The sequence below is a fragment of the Triticum aestivum genome, chromosome 7D (genome assembly GCF_018294505.1).
Source record: "Triticum aestivum cultivar Chinese Spring chromosome 7D, IWGSC CS RefSeq v2.1, whole genome shotgun sequence".
In the NCBI taxonomy this organism is placed as follows: domain Eukaryota; kingdom Viridiplantae; phylum Streptophyta; class Magnoliopsida; order Poales; family Poaceae; genus Triticum; species Triticum aestivum.
Window position 1 is genome coordinate 573569777 of NC_057814.1, and position 16620 is coordinate 573586396.

Below are 16620 nucleotides of genomic sequence, written 5' to 3' on the forward strand. Positions count from 1 at the left end.
GATACTTGCCAAAGAAAACAACCATATCAAGATCGCAAAGCATTGAGATAGACATGAGGTTGTATCCTAAGGACTCGACAAGCATGACTTTGTCCATGTGTCGATCCTTTGAGATCGCAACCTTACCTAGGCCCAATACCTGACTTTTGCCTTTGTCAGCGAAGATGATATGCTTCAGATGCGATGGAGATAAGGGAGCATCCATCAATAGGTTCTTGTCACCAGTCATGTGATTTGTACATCCACTATCAAGGACCCACTCAGTGGCTTTGGGTTGATCATCCTGCAGATGAATTAGTGCAACTTACGAACTTCATATACTTCATCAGTGAAGAATATGACATCAATTCATGAGGTCAATTTCATCAAGCAACAGAACAGATAAAACAGTATGAGGACGTGAGAAATGAAGGTTCATTTCTTCATGATTAGCCTGCGTCCTTTCAGGCACTCTTCAGGTCTCCAGCAAATTCTTCAGACGTTCAAGCACGTCTGGAGACCTGACCCTGCAGAAGAGATTAGTTCTTTTTCTTCACCACCCACATTTGAAGGGGTGGCAAAGAGTTCATCACTCTGCGAGCTCCATACGAGAAAGGTGGTATAGAAGCCAATCCATTTCGTTTCACATAAGAGGAGTTAGGGTAAGCATATGAATAAGCAGAGAAATTCTTCAAGGACTTATGAACATAATGATTAGAAGAATAATGCTCATATTCATAGCCCTTCGATCTTCCCTGCGAAACAGAGTTGTTAGCACGATGATGTTCATATGAGGACTTTGATCCTTTTGAGGAATATGATCCACGTGAGGAATTCGATCCGTATGAGGACTTGGATCCATATGAAGAATTTGATCTGGGGTTCCTATTCTTCACAGGTGGTGTCATGAGGACATTCACCTGAAGACTTTCAAGGCACCTTTTGGGAACCCAGATTTTCTTCATAGGAGAACCGTTCCTGCAGTTAGTGCCAACATATCTAGCAAATACTTCACCATTCTGATTTTTAAACAGTTTATAGTTGGAGTCAAATGACTCATCAGAAGAATGAGAAGATTCACATGTAAATCCAGGTAAATTAGATGGATCAACTGGAGGTCCCTTTGCAGCAACCCATGAGGTTTTCGGGTACTGCTCAGGCTTCCAATATGTACCATCAGCATTGAGTTTCCTCTCAAAGGCAATACCCTCTTTCCTAGGGTTCCTGTTGAGGATCTGCTTTTTAAGCACATCACAAAGAGTCTGATGCCCTTTGAGGCTTTTGTACATGCCTGTCATGTACAATTACTTCAGCCTTGCATCATCAGTGATACTAGCAATGTCCTCAGATGAGGAATTAGTGATAGCAGAGACAGTTGAAGAATTTGTAGCATTAGAAGCATTTGAACATTCAGGTGAAGAATTAGCAGATTCACGTTCAATGCATTTCAAACATGGAGGAACAAATTCTTCCTGAGCAGCGCTGATTTGTTGAGCAAGTAATATATCGCGCTCCTTCTGAAGATCTTCATAACTCACTCTTAGCTTCTCAAGATCTTGCTTTCTTTGAAGAAATTCATAAGAAAGCTTCTCATGATCAGATAAGAGAGTGTTATGATGACCTTGAAGGTTGTCAAATCTACACTGAAGTCTCTGAAGATTTTCAGTCAAGGTTTTAGTGTGATCCATTTCTTCACCCAACATATCATCACTTTTATCTAGCATGTTTTGAACCTTTTCCAAGGCCTTTTGTTGTTTAGTGGCAATACAAACAAGCTTGGTATAGCTAGGTCCAAAATCATCATCAGATTCATCATCACTAGACTCGGATGAGGAACATTCGGTTACCTTGGCACCTTTTGCCATGAGGCATGGTGCAGAAGATGATGGTTCAGGTTCGAAAGTCATCGTTTTGAGTGATTCCTTGAAATCCTCAAACCAGGGATCATGACAAGTTCGATGACCTTCATAGACGTCAGAGATTCGGTCCCAGATAAGCTTCGCATTGCAAAGATGCATAATGCACCTGAATTCATCTCTGGATAGACAGGAACAGATGAAATCCTTCGCCATGATGTCAAGTCGAGTGTACTTGCGAATATCATTAGTGTCCGCCATCTTGCATAGATCGGTAAGACCAATCTCAGTGATGGTCCACAGCTCGCTGTTCAGTGCCATGAGGCGCTTCCTCATCATGGCCTTCCACTTGGGATAATCATGACCTTCAAAGATGGGGCATGTCACTTTCTTCATACCTGCGGTCGACATAACTAAAACTCTAGGCGGTTAAACCAAAATCACACAGAACAAGGGAGTACCTTGCTCTGATACCAATTGAAAGTGCATTATATCGACTAGAGGGGGGGTGAATAGGCGATTTTTATGGATTCTTCACTGAGGAATTTGCGGGTGAGGAAATTCCTTAGCGAAGAACTACTTGCAGCGGAATAAGTACTCGAGAGTAAGCATAGTAGAACATAGGCATGGTCATCATGATGAAATGAAGACAAACACAGAGTACAGAAAGCATAAACACAGGATAGCACATGATGAAGACAAACAGACTGAAGAAATTGAACTGAGGAAATTGAGAAAGTCTTCTGTCAAAGTCTTCAAACACAGATATGACAAGCACACAACATAGTAATGAGGAAATGAAAGAGTTGAGGAAATAGAACCAGTAAGCTTGGTGAAGACAATGATTTGGTAGACCAGTTCCAACTGCTGTCTCAGTTGTACATTGTTGGAGTGGCTAGGTATTTAAACCTGAGGACACACAGTCTCGTACACATAGTCCTCACCGTATTCTCCTTGAACTAAGGTCACACAGACCTCGTCCAATCACTCGTGGTAAGTCTTCAGGTGACTTCCGAACCTTCACAAACTCGGTCACTCGGCGATCCACAATTCCCCTTGGATGCTCTAGACCCTGACGCCTAACCGTCTGGAAGAAGCACAGTCTTCAAAGGTAACAAGCGTCGGATCCATGCATGATCAATCTCTTCAGTGATGCTCAATCACTTTGGGTTTGTAGGTGTTTGGGTTTGGGTTTTCCTCACTTGATGATTTTCGCTCAAAGTCCTCGGAGGATGGGATGCTCTCAAATGACAAATGTCAGTTTTCTCTCGGAGCAGCCAACCAGCTAGTGGTTGTAGGGGGCGGCTATTTATAGCCTAGGGAGCAGCCCGACATGATAAGACATAAATGCCCTTCAATGATATGACCATTAAGTGGGAAGATATTTTGGGACAGCTGGCGCGTAGCACAACTACGGTCAGAATTTTGAGTGTCTAATTCCTCAGGGCTATCATGTTCCTCACAGTGTAGGCAATCCGCTGGTGAATTCCTAACTCCTCAGTCAGAACAAATTCCTCAGAGACCAGAAGAACTTCGTCTCTGTCACTGAAGAATATGACTGAACTGTATGAGATTTCCAATGGCTTCACTCGAAGGGATTGGTAGGTGTAGGATTTTGAGTTGAGCATCACTTGGAAATTTTTCCTTAGTATTTCCTCGACCCCCTTTAACAGTACGGTGTTTCCTATGACTCAAGAAAGAGAAAATGAAACTACGAAAACAAAAGTCTTCACGCTTCATGTTCCTCAAATGAATACCAAGTCTTCAGGGTTACACCAATTTCTTCACTTTCAAAGTCTTCAGAATACCAAAGTCTTCAGTCGAAGAACTTCATTTTTAGGGGTCGACTATCTCTGTAATTATCACACTCCTCATAGACTTATAGACCTGTGTACACTCACAAACGCATTAGTCCCTTAACCTATAAGTCTTCAATACACCAAAATCACTAAGGGGCACTAGATGCACTTACACGCTGTCAAGTGATCTACTCCTAGATCACTATTGTACTCCCTTGCCAAACTCAGGGTAGGGTATACAATAGGTCTGGTACACAGCATGGCATACTTTATAGAACCCATGGCCGAGGCATAGGGAATGACTTTCATTCTCTCTATCTTCTGCCGTGGTCGGCTTTGAGTCTTACTCAACTTCACACCTTGCAACACAGGCAAGAACTCCTTCTTTGACTGTTCCATTTTGAACTACTTCAAAAACTTGTCAAGGTATGTACTTATTAAAAAAACTTATCAAGCGTCTTGATCTATCTCTATAGATCTTGATGCCCAATATGTAAGCAGCTTCACCGAGGTCTTTTCTTTGAAAAACTCCTTTCAAACACTCCTTTATGCTTTCCAGAAAAATTCTACATCATTTCCAACCAACAATATGTCATACACATATACTTATCAGAAAGGCTGAAGTGCTCCCACTCACTTTCTTGTAAATACAGGCTTCACCGCAAGTTTGTATAAAACTATATACTTTGATCAATTCATCAAAGTGTATACTCCAACTCCGAGATGCTTGCACCAGTCCATAGATGGATCGTTGGAGCTTGTACACTTTGTTAGCACCTTTAGGATTGACAAAACCTTCTTGTTGCATCATATACAACTCTTTTTTAAGAAATCCATTAAGGAATGTACTTTTGACATCCATTTGCCAGATTTCATAAAATGTGGCAATTGCTAACATGATTTGGACAGACTTAAGCATCGCTACGAGTGCGAAAATCTTATCGTAGTCAACACCTTGAGCTTGTCGAAAACCTTTTTGCGAAAATTCGAGATTTGTAGATAATAATACTACTATCAGCGTCTGGCTTCCTCTTGAAGATCCATTTATTCTTAATGGCTTGCCGATCATCGGGCAAGTCCACCAAAGTCCACACTTTGTTCTCATACATGGATCCTATCTCAGATTTCATGGCCTCAAGCCATTTCGCGGTATCTGGGCTCATCATCGCTTCCTCATAGTTCATAGTTCCGTCATGGTCTAGTAACATGACTTCCAGAACAGGATTACCGTATCACTCTGGTGCGGATCTACTCTGGTTGACCTATGAGGTTCAATGGTAACTTGATCTGAAGTTTCATGATTATCATCATTAGCTTCCTCACTAATTGGTGTAGGAATCACTAGAACTTATTTCTGTGATGAACTACTTTCCAATTGGGGAGCAGGTACAATTACCTCATCAAGTTCTACTTTCCTCCCACTCACTTCTTTCGAGAGAAACTCCTTCTCTACAAAGGATCCATTCTTAGCAACGAATATCTTGCCTTCGGATCTGTGATAGAAGGTGTACCCAACAGTTTCCTTTGGGTATCCTATGAAGACACATTTCTTCGATTTGGGTTCGAGCTTATCAGGTTGAAGCTTTTTCACATAAGCTTCGCAACCCCAAACTTTAAGAAACGACAGCTTAGGTTTCTTGCCAAACCATAGTTCATATGGTGTCGTCTCAACGGATTTAGATGGTGCCCTATTTAACGTGGATGCAGCTGTCTCTAATGCATAACCCCAAAACGATAGTGGTAAATCGGTAAGAGACATCATAGATCGCACCATATCTAATAAAGTACGGTTATGACGTTCAAACACACCATTATGCTGTGGTGTTCCAGGTGGCATGAGTTGCGAAACTATTCCACATTGTTTCAAATGAATACCAAACTCGTAACTCAAATATTCGTCTTCGTGATCAGATCGTAGAAACTTTATTTTCTTGTTACGATGATTTTCCACTTCACTCTGAATTTTTTTGAACTTTTCAAATGTTTCAGACTTATGTTTCATCAAGTAGATATACCCATATCTACTCAAATCATCTGTGAAGGTCAGAAAATAACGATACCCACAGCGAGCCTCAACACTCATCGAACCGCATAGATCAGTATGTATTATTCCAACAAGTCTGTTGCTCGCTCCATTGTTCCGGAGAACGGAGTCTTAGTCATCTTGCCTATGAGGCATGGTTTGCAAGCATCAAGTGATTCATAATCACGTGATTCCAAATGCCCATCAGCATGGAGTTTCTTCATGCGCTTTACATCAATATGACCTAAACGGTAGTGCCACATATAAGTTGCACTATCATTATTAACTTTGCATCTTTTGGCTTCAATATTATGAATATGTGTATCACTACGATCGATATCCAATAAACCATTTATATTGAGTGTATGACCATAGAAGGTTTTATTGTAAATAGAACAACAATTATTCTTTGACTTAAATGAATAACGCAAACACCAAATAACATTTATTTTAGGTTCAACACTAATCCCGAAGGTAAAGGGAGTGTGCGATGGTGATCTTATCAACCTTGGAATCACTTCCAACTCACATCATCACCTCGCCCTTAACTAGTCTCTGTTTATTTTTGCAACTCCCGTTTCGTCTTACTACTCTTGGCAACTGAACCAATATCATATACCGAGGTGTTGCTATAAACACTAGTAAAGTACACATCAATAATATGTATATCAAATATACTTTTGTTCACTTTGCCATCCTTCTTATCCACCAAGTATTTTGGGTAGTTCCTCTTCCAGTGACCATTCCCTTTGCAGTAGAAGCACTCAGTTTCAGGCATAGGTCTAGTTTTGGGCTTCTTAATGGGAGTGGCAACTTGCTTGCCATTCTTCTTGAAGTTCCCTTTCTTTCCCTTGCCCTTGTACTTGAAACTAGTGGTCTTGTCAACCATCAATACTTGATGCTTTTCTTGATTTCTACCTTCACCAATTTCAGCATCGCGAAGAGCTCGGGAACCGTTTTCGTTATCCCTTGCATATTATAGTTCATCACGAAGTTCCAGTAACTTGGTGATAGTGACTAGAGAACTCTGTCAATCACTATCTTATCTGGAAGATTAACTCCCACTTGATTCAAGCGATTGTAGTACTCAGACATTCTGAGCACATGCTCACTGGTTGAGCTATTCTCCTCCATCTTGTAGGCTAAGTACTTTGTCAGATGTCTCATACCTCTCGACTCGGGCATGAGTCTGAAATACCAATTCCAGCTCTTGGAACATCTCATATGCTCCGTGGCATGCAAAACATTTTTGAAATCCCGGTTCTAAGCCGTAAAGCATGGTGCACTAAACTATCAAGTAGTCATCATAACGAGCTTTGTCAAACGTTCATAACGTCTGTATCTGCTCCTGCAATAGGTCTGTCACCTAGCAGTGCATCAAGGACATAATTCTTCTGTGCAGCAACGAGGATAATCCTCAGATCACGGACCAAGTCCACATCATTGCTACTATCATCTTTCAACTTGTTTTTCTCTAGGAACATATCAAAAATAAATGGGGAGCTACATCGCAAGCTATTGATCTACAACATAGATACGCAAATACTATCAGGACTAAGTTCATGATAAATTAAGTTCAATTAATCATATTACTTAAGAACTCCCACTTAGATGGACATCCCTCTAGTCATCTAAATGATCACGTAATCCATATCAACTAAACGATGACCGATCATCACGTGAGATGGAGTAGCTTTCAATGGTGAACATCACTATGTTGATCATATCTACTATATGATTCACGCTTGACCTTTCGATCTCAGTGTTCCGAGGCCATATCTGCATATGCTAGGATCGTCAAGTTTAACCCGAGTATTCTGCGTGTGCAAAACTGGCTTGCACCCGTTGTATGTGAATGTAGAGCTTATCACACCTGATCATCACGTGGTGTCTCGGCACGATGAACTGTAGCAACGGTGCATACTCAGGGAGAACACTTATACCTTAAAATTTAGTGAGAGATCATCTTATAATGCTACCGCCATACTAAGCAAATTAAGATGCATAAAGGACAAACATCACATGCAGTCAAAATAAGTGATATGATATGGCCATCATCATCTTGTGCCTTTGATCTCACTACAAAGAAAAGACACATCCGTGACATTTTGGGCCGAACAATTTTTTTTCTATCATACATATGACACTTCTATGACGATAATTGTGACAAAACCCGGTATCATCATAGATGTGGTGGGCTCCTACTTCTATGACAAAAAATCTTGACAGAAAATGGGCTTTTCGTCCTGGGCGGGCCGGAGACGCAGCTGCATGACATTCTTTGGGCCGTCCATGACGGAAAAAACCGTGGTAGAAGTGAGGGCAAGGAAAATTTCGGCGAGTTCCCGATTACGGTGGGAGGTCGGGGGCCGAGCGATGCACGTTTCCCTCGTACACGTACGTGCATGTGTGTGAGGCGTTGGCTCTAACTGAACCCGAGCGAGGTGTTGGGCTCTAACTGAACCCGAGCGATTGCACTGCAGGCTACGCGTTACTGAACCCGAGCGATCGATCGATGGCTGTTAACTGAACCCGATCGAGCGATTCCTTCGCTACTGCTGCTAACTGAAGCCGATCGATGCTACCTCTGGGATGAACAGTGAGCGTTGCGGGGGGGTTTGGATGAACAGTGAGCGGTGGCGTTGCCTCTAGATGAACAGGACCCCGTGGTGTGGTGGAGGGCTGGATGAACAGTAGACGGTGGAGGGGTGCCCGTGGAGGGGTGGTTGAACAGGACCCCGTGGTGTGGAGGGCTGGATGAACAGTAGACGGTGGAGGGGTGCCCGTGGAGGGGTGGATGAACAGTAGCCGGTGGAGTAGCGCGCGGTGGAGGCTGGATGAATAGAGCCCATGGAGGCTGGAGGAGGTCGATGGTGGAGATGAACAGTATCCCGTGGAGTCCCGTTTTGCGGTACGCCACACCCCTCCCGATGAACAGGACCCCTGTTTCGATCGTAGGAGGTCCGTTTCATCCGTTTTGCGGTACGCCACACCCCTCTCGATCAACAGGACCCCCGTTTCGACCGTAGGAGGTCCGTTTCGTCCGTTTTGCGGTACGCCACACCCCTCCCGATCAACAGGACCCCCGTTTTGACCGTAGGAGGTCCGTTTCCTCCGTTTTGCGGTACGCCAGACCCGTCCCGATCAACAGGACCCCGTTCCGAACGTAGGAGGTCCGTTTCCTCCGTTGTGCGGTATGCCAGGCCTCTTTCCATCGCCTGTTCTGTCCAAGCCCTCCCGATGAACATGACCACGCATTCCGTTCCGACCCAGCCGGTTGGCTCCCACGCGTTCCGTTGCCTCCCGATGAACACGACGCATTCCGTTGCCTCCCCATGAACACGATGCATTCCGTTGCCTCCCCATGAACACAACGACGACGCTGTTTCTCCGTTCTGACCCAGCCATGTACACGAGCCCTGGCCGTACGTATGCGCGAGTAGGCGTTCGAGACCCCGCCCGTATGTACACATACGTGGCCGTATTTTCTTTCTTGCACCCTGGCCGCTGTACGTACGTGTACATGCTACGTGCGCGCCTCTACTACGACACGTACGCGCCTCTACTATGACACGTGCGCGCCTCTACATCCACCAGTATATATGTACGTACACGTTTGCGACCAGAATGACAACGCTACGTACGCTTCGACCAGGTGGGTCCCGACTGTCAGGCACTTCCTTGCCTGCGAAGATGTAGCTGGTGGGTCCTAGCAGTCAGGGGGGCGAATCATTTTTTGTTGTTGCCCGGACGCACTTCCTTGCGTGCGAAGATGTAGCTGGTGGGTCCCAGCAGTCAGGGGCAAATGTTTTTTTCACGAAATACGGTGGCCCATCCGGTGGGTCCCCGCTGTCAGGTGGAGGAATAATTATTTTGCACGTAATAAGGAGGCACTTCCTTGCTGCGGCCGTGGACCCAGCTGTCAGCCTCTCCACATACAGTCCACGTCCGATGGAAGCCGTTCCCTGACCACATTGACCACGCCGCGCCGAGAGCACCAGGGCGGTGGACGATGGCGAGGCCTAGGAAGGGGACGACGCGGAGCCGGGGAAGACGCGACAGTGGATGCCCATGCGTAGAGGAGTATGAGGGTTCACTGGTTCGCTGCGGTGTGAGGCTGCTGTCGCCGCAGAATAACAGGGGGTGTGGGTGAGTAGAGGGATGACCTGGCCAGCGGTGGGAGTAGTAGGGGGCGGTGAGGCCTCCGCCGCATCACAGCCGGCCACGGGAGGCAGGAGCACGAGGCACGACCGGCGCTGGTTTGGGCGGCTAGAGCAAGAAGACCAAAGGTTGAAGATGCACTACGGCCGTTGGATGGACATTGTACGGTCACTGGAGCTAGAATCGTGCATATTGACTAAGTTGACAAAGCCCTCCATCCCCGTCAACTTAGTAGGCCCACAAGTCAGCCTGCCACTATACTGGGTCCTAGCTAACAGGGGGAGTATTCATTTTTTTTGTGCGTAATAAGGAGGCACTTCCTTGCGTGCGAAGATATAGCTGGTGGGTCCGAGCTGTCAGCGGCGGTAACGTTTTTTTCATGAAATACAGAGGCCCTTTCGGTGGGTCCCTGATGTCAGGTGGAGGAATCATTATTTTGCGCGTAATAAGGAGGCATTTCCTTGCGTGCGGCCGTGGACCCAGCTGTCGGCCTCTCCACGTACAGTCCACTTCAGATGCATGTCGGTCGTTAACCATGTTGACCAGGCCACGCCGAGAGCACCAGGGCGGTGGACGACGGCGAGGCCTAGGAAGGGAACGACATGGAGGCAGGGAAGACTCGGCAGTTGTTTCCCACACGGAGGGAGTACGACTGTACGAGGGTTTACTGGTTCGTCTGCCGTCGCCGGAGAATAACAGCAGGTGTGGGTGAGTAGAGGGATGGCTAGGCCAGCGATGGGAGTACGGTGGGGCGGTGAGGCCTGCGCGGCAGCACAGCCGGCCACGAGGAGGAGGGAGCAGGCAGTCCCACCGGCGCTTGTTTGAGCGGCTGGAGCAGGAAGAGCAGAGATTGAAGAAGCACGACGGCCGTTCGATGGACATCCAACAGTCATCGCTTGTGCGTCAACCTTTTTTTAGGAAAGCCTCAAATCTGTGGAAAACAGCATACAGCCCATCTGCCATTATTTCTAATAATTTACAGCCCATTTGCTAATTCTTAAGGTTTTTTTTGGAGCCCATATTCTTTTTGTTAGCATTACAGCCCATATTGTGGCCACGGTTAAAAAATTATACGAAATTTTGCATATTTCGGTGCGGTCCGAACTGTTTTTAATCCCGAAATTTCGACTCACATTCAAACTGATTTTAAAAATAAATGTATATCAATATAAAATCCAACAAATTCTCCACGCATAAAAATTAATGTAATTTAAAATCTTGAAATGAAAAAAAGATATTTGAAACTAATTGCCGGTTTGATGTGTTTTGAAAATGTACAGCCCATTTCTCATTACTGATAGGCCATTTTCTCGGCCAGCCGGATGAAGCTCTCCTCGTCTTGAAAGATTTGCAGCCCAACAGGCCTGACAAAGCGACGTACTTGGCAAATCACAAAAAAACTGGGCTGTGGCCGTGGACCCAGCTGTCAGCCTCTCCACGTACAGTACTCTTCCGATGGAAGTCGCTCGTTGACCACTTTGACCAAGCCGCGCCAAGAGCACCAAGGCGGTGGACGACGGCGAGGCCTAGGAAGGGGACGACGTGGAGCCGGGGAAGACGCGGCAGTGGATGCCCACGCGGAGAGGAGTACGAGGGTTCACTGGTTCGGCTACGGCGTGAGGCTGCCGTCGCCGCAGAATAACAGGGGGTGTGGGTGAGTAGAGGGATACCCTGGGCCAGCGGTGGGAGTAGTAGGGGGCGGTGAGGCCTCCACGGCATCACAGCCGGCCACGAGAGGCAGGAGCACGTGGCACGACCGCGTTGCTTTGGGCGGCTGGAGCAAGAAGACCAGAGGTTGAAGAAGCACTATGGCTGTTGGATGGACATCGTACGGTCACTGGAGCTAGAATCGTTCATATTGACTAAGTTGACAAAGGCCTCCGTCCTCGTCAACTTAGTAGGCCCACAACTCAGCCACCCACTATGGTGGGTCCCATCTAGCAGGGGGTATTCATTTTTTGGTGCGTAATAAGGAGGCACTTCCTTGCGTGCGAAGATATAGCTGGTGGTCCGACCTGTCAGCGGGGGGAACGTTTTTTTCGCGAAATACATAAGCCCTTCCCACGTACAGTGCGTAATAAGGAGGAACTTTCCTTGCGTGCGACCATGGACCTCGTGGGTCCCAACCGTCAGGCTCTCCACGTACAGTCCTCTTCCGATGACTCTCGTATGTTGACCATGCCACGCCGAGCGCACCGAGGCAGTGGACGATGGCGAGGCCCCAGACTGGAATGACCCGGAGATGGGGAAGACGTGGCAGTGGAGTCGCAGACAGAGAGGAGAGGGAAACTTGACTGGTTCGGGTGCGGGGTGGGCCTACACTCGGCAGAGAATAACAGGAGGTGCGGAGTGGAGGGATGGCCTGGCCGTCGGCGGGATAGCGTTTCACTGAGGAGCGCAAAACAACGCCGCTGGACGCCGAAGGCTGGAGCAGGCGGTTCCGGCAGCGCTGGGGGAAGAAGACGAGAGATTGAAGAAGAATGTCGGCCGTTGGATGTAAATCCAACGCCTTCTTAGGCTTCGACCTACTGGCCCACATGTCAGCCAGTCCATTTGTTTTTTTAGTCCATTTGGTGGGCTGGGTGAAACAATGATGTAGCATCTATGCAGCCCGTTTAAATCCCATTCGCATTTTTCTCGAAATCCGCGGACTTGCTGGGCTGGGTGAAAATATCATGTTGGGCTAGACGGAGAAATGTTATAAAAACATAAACACATGATTGCACGTCAGTAAAATCTTTGCAAGCTTATGTACACAATCACTAGGAGTTAACTTGCCAAGTTATATATAAACAATTATTATTATTATTATTTTGTAAGAACTTTCAACTTACGAAATAAAATATCATTTTAATTTGATGAGTTAATAGTACGTGGGGTATTATTATTTTTTAGGCTAGACGTGGGACAGTTGAGTTGGTTCTAGGGGAAAGTACTGGGAGAAAACTCAGTTTACATCGAAAAAGAAAGTGGGAAAAATTCAGAGACCTGCTGGGTCCACCTGAGGAGGGGAATATGTTGGGAGGAAGGAGATTCAAAGCACGGCAGCCGAGTGAACTAGTTTTTTTTACGGAGAAGTGAACTAGTTTACATACATAAGCAAATAGCCACTAAAAAAAGCAATCAGGTTAATGGGTTCTTAAAAGAAATATTTCGGACAAAACAGATAATTACGACACATAGGCTAATGCATGAAACACTCAGATGATAAAGGTGCTTATAAACAGATAAAGTACAACATCTAGACCTTCCTGGCACGCTTGATCATGACGCTGCGGCTGTCCGTGTACTCGTCGGTTACGGGAAGCAGACACGCCCTCATGTCCAAGATCTGCGTGTACATGTCGTAGCATGCGTATGCGTCCTTGGTCGTGTAGGTTATGTAGGCTAGATTCAGAGGTACCTCCCACGTGTTCAGGTCGTCTTCTTTCATGTTGGCGTATCAGGGGTCGATGATGGTCTCAGCGAGGTCAACCACGGAGTCCTTCTCCTGCCCGTTGCTGATGATCTTGTATTGCTTCTGGATGTCGACAAGCTTGTTGCACCAGTTGGCCGAATCATCGCGTTCTTCCTTCTCTCCACCGTAGCGAAGGTGCAGTCGGCGCTGCCGATGAAACGGGCAAATGCTCCAGAACCTGGTGCAGCCATAGGACTGAGGCGAGGCAGAGCTTCACCGAGTCCGTATCGTTGGTGTACATCACATTCAACTTGGTGCAGCCATAGGATTGAAGGGCGAACTCAAAGGGGAACTCCTTGCTGAAGTCCATATCCAGCAGGCTCACCCCTCGGATCGCCATTGGAGTCTCTTCGAGTGAACGAGTGTGTAGGCGATGGCAGCAGTTCGTTTTTCAGCTCTTGGGGAACTGGATTCAACAGTAAGCTGAGTGTGTACAGGTGACAACAGTTACTACCCCTCCCTCATCCGCTGCACGCCCGACAGAAGATGCGCCCTCGGCCACACGTTGGTTCACGAGCGGGTCTATATTGGTACTGTAATAACAGGAGTTAGTGGTCACTTTACTTAAATTTAATTAGCTTTAATAGAAATTTATACTTAAAACAAGCAATGCATTCGCTCGTACTATCAGTGCCATAGGATCAACATGCACAACAATTAGAATTATTATTCTCAGGACACACACGATCAGCACATTTGTCGCACTTTCACAAAGATAATACTACCAAGTTTGAACTGTTTGTTATGGTTGTTGTCCTCTGCATCATCATGCCGTGTTTCCCAGCTTGCAAGATTCAGAACCAACAAATAAGATCCAAATAATAAGTACAACAAAGATGCCTAGACATCTCATTGATTCCCAGCTTGCAAGATTCAGAACAACAAATAAGATCCAAATAATAAGTACAGCAAAGATGCCTACACATCTCATTGATTCCCAGCTTGCAAGATTCAGAACCAACAAATAAGATTCAAATAATAAGTACAACAAAGATGCCTACACATCTCACTGATTCCCAGCTTGCAAGATTCAGAACCAACCCATTAGAGCCTTTTGATAAAGTGAATATCGGGATTAAATCCATCTTGGCTAGCCATGTCATACAATCGAAGAACTTGGCGAATGCTCTTGACCGTCACAACATCTGTAGTTGAGTATTCCTGTTTTCACAACGCAGATAATAAAGAGCATGATTAGTATAATGCTGGCACTAGTGGAAGTCAACCTGCAGCTCCACTCGATGATTCAATTCATGCCACTTTTTCTGTAGTTCACCTAAAATGAAGCAAAGATTGCATCATTCAGCTACGGCTCATCTTGCAAAGGCTAATAAAATGTTGCACGAGATTACCAGCATAATTTGACGGAGATTTTGGAAACTCCAATCACCATTTTGTGCAGTTCCACCAAAATTGAGAGATGTTGCCCATGTAACATTTTAGTTGAACTGCACAAGACACTCATTCCAAAAAAGTGTTTTGTGCAGTTCACCAAAAGGTCACAATAGCAACAAGGTGAAAAGGATATCCCTATTTGCACAAAAAGATAGAAAGTAAACAGTTGCTGGTCAATAAGAATATACGAAACATATACAAAATGAAAAGAAGCATCTTAATTATGTTCATGGCAATCACGCAAGGACAGTAGAAATTTTAAAACGTCAGCAATGCTTCATGTTACCAGAAGCATTACGATCAACAATGAGATTCCTCAAATATGGGATTAATTTAATGGTGGCATTGCTTGTTTACCAGAGACAGTAAATCAATAGCAACAAAAGAGTTGGTTTAAGGGCATGGGACCGTGGGGACACCAGGACACTTAGCAGCGTAAAGGAGCAACTTACTTATCATACTGGGGAAAACAGCAGGAGTGCCATTTGTAACACAGTTTAATTGCATCTTATCACTGGAGGCATTAGATTAACAATAACACTGGTTAGACATGTCCCTAAGGTAACAGTGTGATGGCTTCATTTTACATGCGCCCTTACATTAACAACAGCAAAAGGTTGGTATAAGGACATGCGACAGTGGACGCATCAGCACAATGTACCTACAAGGAGGCATAAAGTGGTGATGCCGAGTTTGTTCATGCTATGTGAGGGCAGCAAACCTAATCCTGGAGACCTTGTACTATGTGAGGGCAGCAAATCTAATCCTGGAGACCTTTTACTATGTGAGGGCAGCAAATCTAATCCTGGAGACCTTTTACTATGTGAGGGCAGCAAATCTAATCCTGAGACCTTTTACTATGTGAGGGTAGCAAATCTAATCCCGAGACCTTTTACTATGTGAGGGCAGCAAATCTAATCCTGGAGACCTTTTACAATGTGATGGCAGCAAATCTAATCCTGGACATACTCTGTTGACTTGTCCACCAGCCGCCACTTTCTATCCTTTTTTCAACCAATAATAGATCTGTTCCTTATCCAGTTTGTACTGCGTTTTCCCATTATTTCCCTTTTCAACCAAGAGACCGGTTGGGTATCCGATCTCTACTACTTTCACCATATTATTTCCTCTTTGAATCAAGTCCTAGATTCATGCTACAACTTTCCCCCCCTTTCTTCATTGTTTGAACAAAGCCCTAGATTCGAATGCATGAAGTAGCTTTACCTCTAATAATACTAAAAATTTAGGTGGCTTTGGAAGAGCTGATGGGAGTAGAAAAAGATGCACATGCAGACACGTGGGGAGCTAGGGCAGTAGAGCAAGGCCGCTTTCGAAGAACTTATACCTGAGGGTCGCCGGGATGTCGGCGGCGGCAGGTCGGATCTGCGGACAATACGGCAGGGAGGAAGAAGGGTTGGAGGACCTCCCGAGCCGGCGCTGTGTCGGAGAGAATGGCACGGGCGGAGGATCGGGCCCCTCCGGCAGCTGTGGGTTTCCTCCCTCGGCGGCGATGATCGCGTGAACGATGCACCTTTTAGTCCTCTACACACACCGGCCGAAGGGATCCGGCCGGATCTATGACCAGCGGTGAGCAGAGAGAAAATGTCGCTACCGCTGTCTTGTTTATATCTGGAGAGGATGAGAGAATGAAGAGAGCAACCCTAGTAAAGCAAGCGCTCAGGCCCCTGCGTCCATATATAGTGGAGTGATTATCTTTTTTCTCTCCACAACAAGCGTTTCAATTTGTGTACGTGGCATTAAAGAAAAGAAACTCTCTATTTAAGGTGACTACTGTACGACTCCTACTTACTACTAGTAGTACTACAGTATTGTTCACTTGTGCTCCCCGCCCCTCCATTCATTGAACAACCCCACGGGTGAATAAACATACAGTAAGTACTGTATTTATATAGAACGAACAAGCTCGAACTATTTTCGCGTAGTTAAAAG